Here is a 7,780-nt window from a genome sequence, read left to right on the forward strand (position 1 = left end):
GAACAACCAGGTGTCTGGAATCTTACCATCAATGTAAAAGTAGTGTTACTTCAACACATACCTCAGCAAGATGAGTTTCAAACAACCAGTAGGAGACAGTAGTGCAGCGATGATCCTCACCTGCGAGTAAAACTGCTTTGATCCTTTTTGGGACTTAAGGTTACACAACTTAAAGTTGGCTTTAATGTGTGACTTTTTAAACAAGCCGGATATGTGGGAGAGTTTCATGAACATGTAAAGCTGCTCTAATAAATATTTTGATATTAAAGGGGAACTGTACAGTTTTTGCAGCTTAATTTACCTTAACTGAACATCTTCAGAGTCGTTGAAATGGTTATATGACTTTTTATGAGTTGAATGGTGGTCGTCTCGCTCCCCCCTAGCGCCTGCGAGCTGAAAAGCCACCCTCGCAACTTTAAGCCGGTGAGTCGCCGGCCTCAGCGTCAGGAAGTATCGCGTGTTATCAGGTCTCGCAATGGTCTCACACTATTGTCATGGCTGAGCCAGCAAAAAAGAAGCAGAAAGCTAGGAAAGCACTGTCGGAGGAACAGAGAAAGAGGAAACGGCAGACTGACCGAGCGAGGAGTCAGACAAAAGTAAACATAGGAGCTGCCAAATATCTATTCTGACCCTGTAGGGGGGGGGCTCTATAGAGAAACCTGCAAGCAAAAAGCAAGAAATGGCCCAAACTGCATAGCGCTCCTTTAACAGTTACACAACATGCATGTGTCTTGGCTATATTTATATTCATACGATGAATGGTTGACTATTTTACGATTCAATTGAAGGAGCTTCATTAGACTATCAATTTCACAGTCAAATCATTGCGGTGTCTGAAAATAAGGTTATGGAAAAAATGATTATGGGCGGCTGTGGCTCAGTGGTAGAGCGGTTGCCTGCCAATCGGAAGGTTGGTGGTTCGATCCCCGCCCCTGCAGTCATTGTCGAAGTGTCCTTGGGCAAGACACTGAACCCCGAGTTGCCCCCGGCTGCGCATCGGAGTGTGAATGTGTATGAATGTTTATCTGATGAGCAGGTGGCACCTTGTACGGCAGCCCCGGCCACAGTGTATGAATGTGTGTGAATGGTGAATGTATCCTGTAGATGTAAAAGCGCTTTGAGCAGTTGTTAAGACTGGAAAAGCGCTATATAAATACAGCACATTTACATTATTCCATACATGGGTGCTAAATGTCCGATTCTGTAACAAATTTCTGTAATTTCTACAGCTAAATTTTACAGTAACTTCTTGTTTTGTCATTTTACAATGTTTAGCTGTATATTGCAATGCATTGTGGGTCAAAACACTATTACAGTAGTTGACAGTTTTTTTCCAAAATAGATTACAGGCATATTTGCGCTTGACTGTAAATGATGCAGTACATTTACAGTTATTTACTGTTTAATTTCTTTGACAGTTGCTTTACACAAGACCATTTGATGGCGGATTGCAGAGGAGCAGCCACATTGCCACTCCACTCAGCCACAATACGTAAGTATTATGAATAGCCTACATAATCAAATTGTGGTTTAACTTTTTAATGCTGGTTTAAATAACCTAAGCTGACCGTGTTTCAGTCTAGTGCAGGCCTCACAATAAAGTTAACTCATAGCTAGCTAACATTAGCCGTAGACTTTTCAGAAGGAATTTTGAACAAGCAATCCTAGGCGAAGCAGTTTAATGCTACGGTTAAGGAAAGTATAGTGTGTGTAATGTTAGCATTAACGGTTAACCCTTTTTATATTTATTTCTACTAACTAAGCGTAGTAGCAGGCATGCAGCAGAAGTAGCTACAGGACGGTCAGGCGCCAAGGAGTCGGGTCGTTGGTAAGTAACGTTAGCTTAACGTCAGTGTTTTATATGTAACTGTCTGACTGTACATTTCTTCAACGTTCTAGCCAAACTAGCAAACTGAAGTCAACAATAGTGGAAAAAAAACTAGCTATCTTAACCGTATGCATCTGCCACATCGCCTCAGATCAGGCTGCAGACGGCCCATTAACGTTCCAAAATTAGAAAAAATTGCCTTATTGACACGGGATGTGAGGCACTCACGAGTCTTCCCTTAACAGACATGGCCACTTTTTTATAATCCCAGATGCAGTTTGTGTCATGCAGTGCACATGTTTTATTTTCACCTGTAATAAAATGGTGTATTTAAATAGTTCAGCAGAATGGGGTCCCTAAACAGCCTTGGCATTGCATGAATTTAGTCTAACTAGAAAACTGAGACTGTTGTGGAATCTTAAATGTGTGCGGAATTCTTAAATCTTGTCAAACGTTTTTGGCAACAATGAAATAGTGTATCTCAAGTCTTGGTGGCTCAATGTGGTATTTTGGTGGTAACTTGACAATCTTTTTTATCAATTCTTGAGTGGTCAATAATGGTTAAATTTAACATCAAATCTGTGTAAGAAATTATATCAACCCAAACTAGCTGTAAAAACTTATAATTTACAAGAAAAACGGCCATGGAAATATATGATGGCCATGTGGGTGTATAAGGGTTAATATACTCTCAATAGGCGCCTAACACACTGTTTATTATAGATGTTATAATGTTATATTCCAGCATAACGTGTTTTTTCAACTTTTGTATTGTTTAGCCTAGCTACAAGGGGGAGAAACATCCTAAAGTGAGCACATCGCTGCACAGTGATCAACAACATACAGCTGAAGACGATTTTCAGGTAAAAACGTTAATGCGGTTATGCCTGAATGTGTAATAATGTTCTGTGACAGTTTGGGTGTTGGTAGTGAAGCACTAGTCTTCAGGGTTGTTTATATAATTAATGGCACATAAATGGTTAGTTAATGTGTGTGTTTCTGTTTGGTGTTTCTTTGTTTTTTTATGTTTAGGTGAATTTCTCACAGCAACCGTTTGGATGCTGAGCATCGAGGGTCCGGTGGATGGGCCTCCACATCCCAACTTCGTGGCTGGGATGGCAGCTTTGTTTCCGAGCTACTACGTCTTTAATCTGGTGTACCAGGAGCAAGCATCTTGGACACTAGAATTCATTCAAAGGTAACTATGTGCTTGTAGAATTAGTAGTAGAGTCTCTTATATGTTTGTAGGTGTTCTGGAATTTTGTTGTATTTATTATTATTTCTTGTAAATCTGTATGGATGTTGTGTGTCTTATACCGGCTGCTGCACAGTCGTTTGGCCAGTTTAGGATTAATAAAGTCAATCTATCTATCTCTCAATCTATCAATCTATTTTACCCCGGTGAATTTGTTTTCTAGTCTTTCCAGTCTAGTAGAAACAGTGATGCATTATAGCGGCTTCTTTTTCTGTAACAAAACTACAAAAAGTGGTAGAACAGAGAACATAAAGCACACATAACTACCAGACCAACCTGGTTGACAAACAAGTGCTAGTGGATATTTAAAAATCAAGTTAGACTTAACAGAAATAGTGGGAAAAAGACAAGAAAAAACAAGACAGGGTGGGGTTATAGTTAATTCCACAGACCTACGTATAGTTCAATGACCTACAGCAAGCTGCTGCTCTCTTTGGATTCATATGATGTAAACTGAGTGGAGTCCATTTCAGTGTGGGCTTCTCCCACAAAGAACTAAGGAAGACAAAGTTATTTTTTTATTTTTATTTTTTTCAAATCTGCCAGCTGTCCAGATGCAGAAGGTTTGTTAAGGGTTGTTAAGTCACTGATTGATTGATGTTTTATTGAGGGAGTTTTGGGTTTCTTCCAGTGTGGAGGCAAAACCTTGTCACAGTTATGAGACCATATCAGATAACATTTGTCAAATTTTCTGAAATTTTCTCAGTGTGTTCAGTCCCACCATCGTGCTCAAAATGATCAACTTGGAGTCTGGATGCAGTCTTCTACCAATGGCTTGAACATTTTTAAACGTCTACCTCAAACATCTTTTAACTTTTCATTAAAAATTAGTTGTTAAAAAGTATTAATATTAGGAAAGAATACAAGAGAGACATGACATTACAAACAGTAAAACAAAACAGACAATACATGTCATAAAAAGTGACTTACAAAAGTTACATTTACAAAAGTTAATAACTAAATAAATATAGCCTACTAAAACTGCTGTGCCGTGCATAGAACCTGCAGCCCGGAAGTCTGCCTCGCCCTACATTCCATTCTGTTATTTAGTGCCTTCACAGCATTGGGGATGAAGGATTTCTTGACGATGTTTCTATTTGTTGTTGGTACTGCCTGAAGGTAGGAGTTCCAATTAGCTGTGTATTGGATGGGAGGGGTCACTAATAATTTTCCCAGCTTTGTTTGTAATGTGTTCTTTATAAATACTGCTTAACCCTTGTGTTGTCTTCCAGAAAATCAACACTTTTGTTGACACTTTCTATCAATGTTTTTAACTTTTTCTTGCATTTTTGTCCTATTTTTCAACACTTTTGATGTTTTTTTTGAATGTTTGTCACTTTTTATTGACGTTTTCAACACTACGTACCACTTACTTATTAACTTTAGTTTTACAGTTATTTTTGGAATTTATGGTCAATAAACCTCATTCATAGGAAATTATGTTTGAGTAAGAAAAGCAGAAATTAAGAATTATTTAGATAAAAATTAAAGGAATGTACAGCATGTTGATGGATAATCATATACTGGAATATGTCAACTTTAACTCAATACTATTTTGAAACCACTTCAATTTTTTTTTCAAATGCTACAAAATTGAATAAGAATGAATGAAAGTAGAGACTTGTACTTGCCAAAGAGCATTGTGTGGAATCAATCATGTTATTTTGGGTAAGTACGATTGGGTAGTTGGGTAGAAGAACATTGATATAGGAAAACGGGTCAATTTGTCCCAAAGACACCATGAGGGTTAAGTGATTTTGTGGCTACCCTATAATTTTTGAGGCCATGTTCACGATTCTCTGTGGTTGACTATTTTACTATTGATTAGAAACTGAATTATATCATTAAACATTTATTGACTAAAGTAGGAAAAACAGTTCAATCTATTTGTTAAAATTAGTTTATTGGAATATTAAAAGGGTTTAGTCTCTTAGTAAAGTTGGAGCCCAACTGTCACTGCAGGGCATTGCAGGGCGTTACAGGGTGTAGCGCTGCATAGCAGAGGATAGGTGGACGTAGAGGGACGCAGCCGGGTTCAGCAGGACGCAGCAGGACACTGCAGGACATCACAGAGCGTGGTAGGGTGTAGACGGGGTAAGCAGGACACTGCAGGACACTGGAGGGCATCACAGGGCATCACAGGGCATGGCAGGGCATCACAGGGCATGGCAGGGCATCACAGGGCATGGCAGGGCATGGCAGGGCATCACAGGGCATGGCAGGGCATCACAGGGCATCACAGGGCATCACAGGGCATCACAGGGCATCACAGGGCATCACAAGGCATGGCAGGGCATCACAAGGTATGGCAGGGCATGGCAGGGCATCACAGGGCATCACAGGGCATCACAAGGCATGGCAGGGCATCACAGGGCATGGCAGGGTATCACAGGGCATCACAGGGCATGGCAGGGCATCGCAGAGCGTAGTAGGGTGTAAGAAAATATGCTGGGCAAAAAATACACAAAAGGATTTTGGGGAGTGAACTCCCCAGAACTAGGTTAGTTACAACATTTGACATATCAGATGAAATCAGGATTGAAAACCATACATCTCCTCTCCTCTCTGTCCCAACAAAACAAATGCAGACAACAGAAGTACTTAAAATCTTAGCGAAGAACAGAAGTGAACAATAACTATCCTTTCATCATTCTGATAGTAACAAAAAAAAATCATATTTACCTTGCACATGAGGGTTCACACTTAATTTTGCCCTTCACATCCACCTCTTTCCCCAACAAATGCACACGACAGAAAGTAGGTAAATCTTAAGAGAGTAAAGATGAATATGATTTATCATCTACAGTATGTAGGTTAAAAATAGATTTCCTCTTTAACCACAATATGTCGTTATATTGTATTGTATATTTAAGACCTATGACATATATAAGTGTCTTGTCTGATTGACCTTTGTTAAACATGAAAATGGTTAGACGTTTCATTAATCATGAATAGAATTTTAAAGGTGTAGCCAAGTGAAAAATGTACCATCCCCAGCCATACTGAGGTTTATGTTGATCAATCTTAATGTTATGGCATTTTTCCACTGCACGGTAGCTACTCTACTCGCCTTTTTTGGTTTTCTATTACAAAAAACAGTCCGTCGTACCTGACAATAAGTACTTTTTGTAGTACTACCTCAGTCGAGGTTCCAAGTAAGCTGAGGTGATGTGAAAACCTGCAGATTACTGATTGGTCAGAGAGAATCGTCACTAATCACTGTGTCGAGAACTATTGGTCTCTATCATTCTGATTATAACAATAAAGAAATTCATATTTACCTTTTACATGAAAGGGTTGAAGCTTAATTTTGCCATCTTCCCCCTCCTCTGCAAAAAAAACAACTGCAGACAACAGGAAGTAGTTACATTTGGAAAAGAATAAAGGTAAACATGAATATTCTCTCTTCATCATTTTAATTATACAATAAAAAAGAATATTTACCTTTTACAAGAGGGTTACAGCTTAATATTGCCTCTCTCTTCTCTATTTTTTGGGCATTTTAGCCCTTTATTTTATTAGGGCAGCTGAAGACATGAAAGGGGAAAGAGAGGGGCAATGACATGCAGCAAAGGGCCGCAGGGCGGGGTCGAACCTGCGGCCACTGCATCGAGGAGTGAACCTCTGTATATGGGCGCATGCACTCCTTCCGTTACTAATGCAATAACCTGCAATGCAGACTCTTCTTGGTCTAGGGTGGGCGTCGACAGACATATGAACCTCCTTGACATGGTGTCGCCATCCTTTTATGTCTCTGCACAAGGGAGCTTCCCTGAGAGGGCCTAACACGTTGGAGGTTCACGCTATCCCCCCCGATCACACTCCCTCTGTGCAGACACCCTGCCTGAGTCATTACGCAGCAACAAGGACTCGGATCTAACCAGAACATGTCCTTTCATCTAATTATAATTATATTTTATATAATTTAGTTTAATTAAATTATAATCAACTGAAAACTATGTAAAGCATTTCCATTCCAAGTAATTCAAAGCAATTCAAATAAATTCCATAAAAAAATCAGTTCAATTTAAATGAATTCAACTCAAATACTTCAAATAATTCAAACCAATTGAAATCAATTCAAAGCAATTAAATTCAATGCAATTCATATAAATTCCGTTCAATTCAAATAAATACAAAAAAATCAATCAAATAATTCAAATGAATTCCAAGCATTTAAATTCCAGGCAATTAATCAATTCAATTTAAATAAATTCAGATCAATTCAAATTAATTAAATAAAAATTCTAAAGATTAAAAGCAAAGTTATTCAAATACATTCAACACAATTTAGCACAATAAAAACAGAAAAACTGAATTAAAAATCAATTTAAATACAAAAAGACTTACTAGCAGACTTACCTGCAGCGGCTCTCTTGCGCCCCCTGCCCTGGTTTCTTATGTTCAATAAACTCCTAATGTTCTTCACCCACTTCTGCTCAGGGCCCCTCCATGACGGCAGAGGAGCACTAGGTGCACATGGTCTTCTAGAGGGGCCTGCTTGCAAAGATGAAGTGGGTACCTGAGGTTGGTCAGAGTAGGTCACCCTCTTCAGCGTTGTTTGAGGGATCTTGGTAGGATCATCTGACGCCCTAGAGGTCCGGCATCCCTCCTTTTTCAAGGTCAACTTAGTGTCAGAACTACAATGGGAGCCACTTGAGGAGCCAGAGTCAGAGCTACAAGAGGAGCCACTTGAA

Source organism: Etheostoma spectabile, chromosome 22, assembly GCF_008692095.1.
Source record: "Etheostoma spectabile isolate EspeVRDwgs_2016 chromosome 22, UIUC_Espe_1.0, whole genome shotgun sequence".
Lineage (NCBI taxonomy): Eukaryota > Metazoa > Chordata > Actinopteri > Perciformes > Percidae > Etheostoma > Etheostoma spectabile.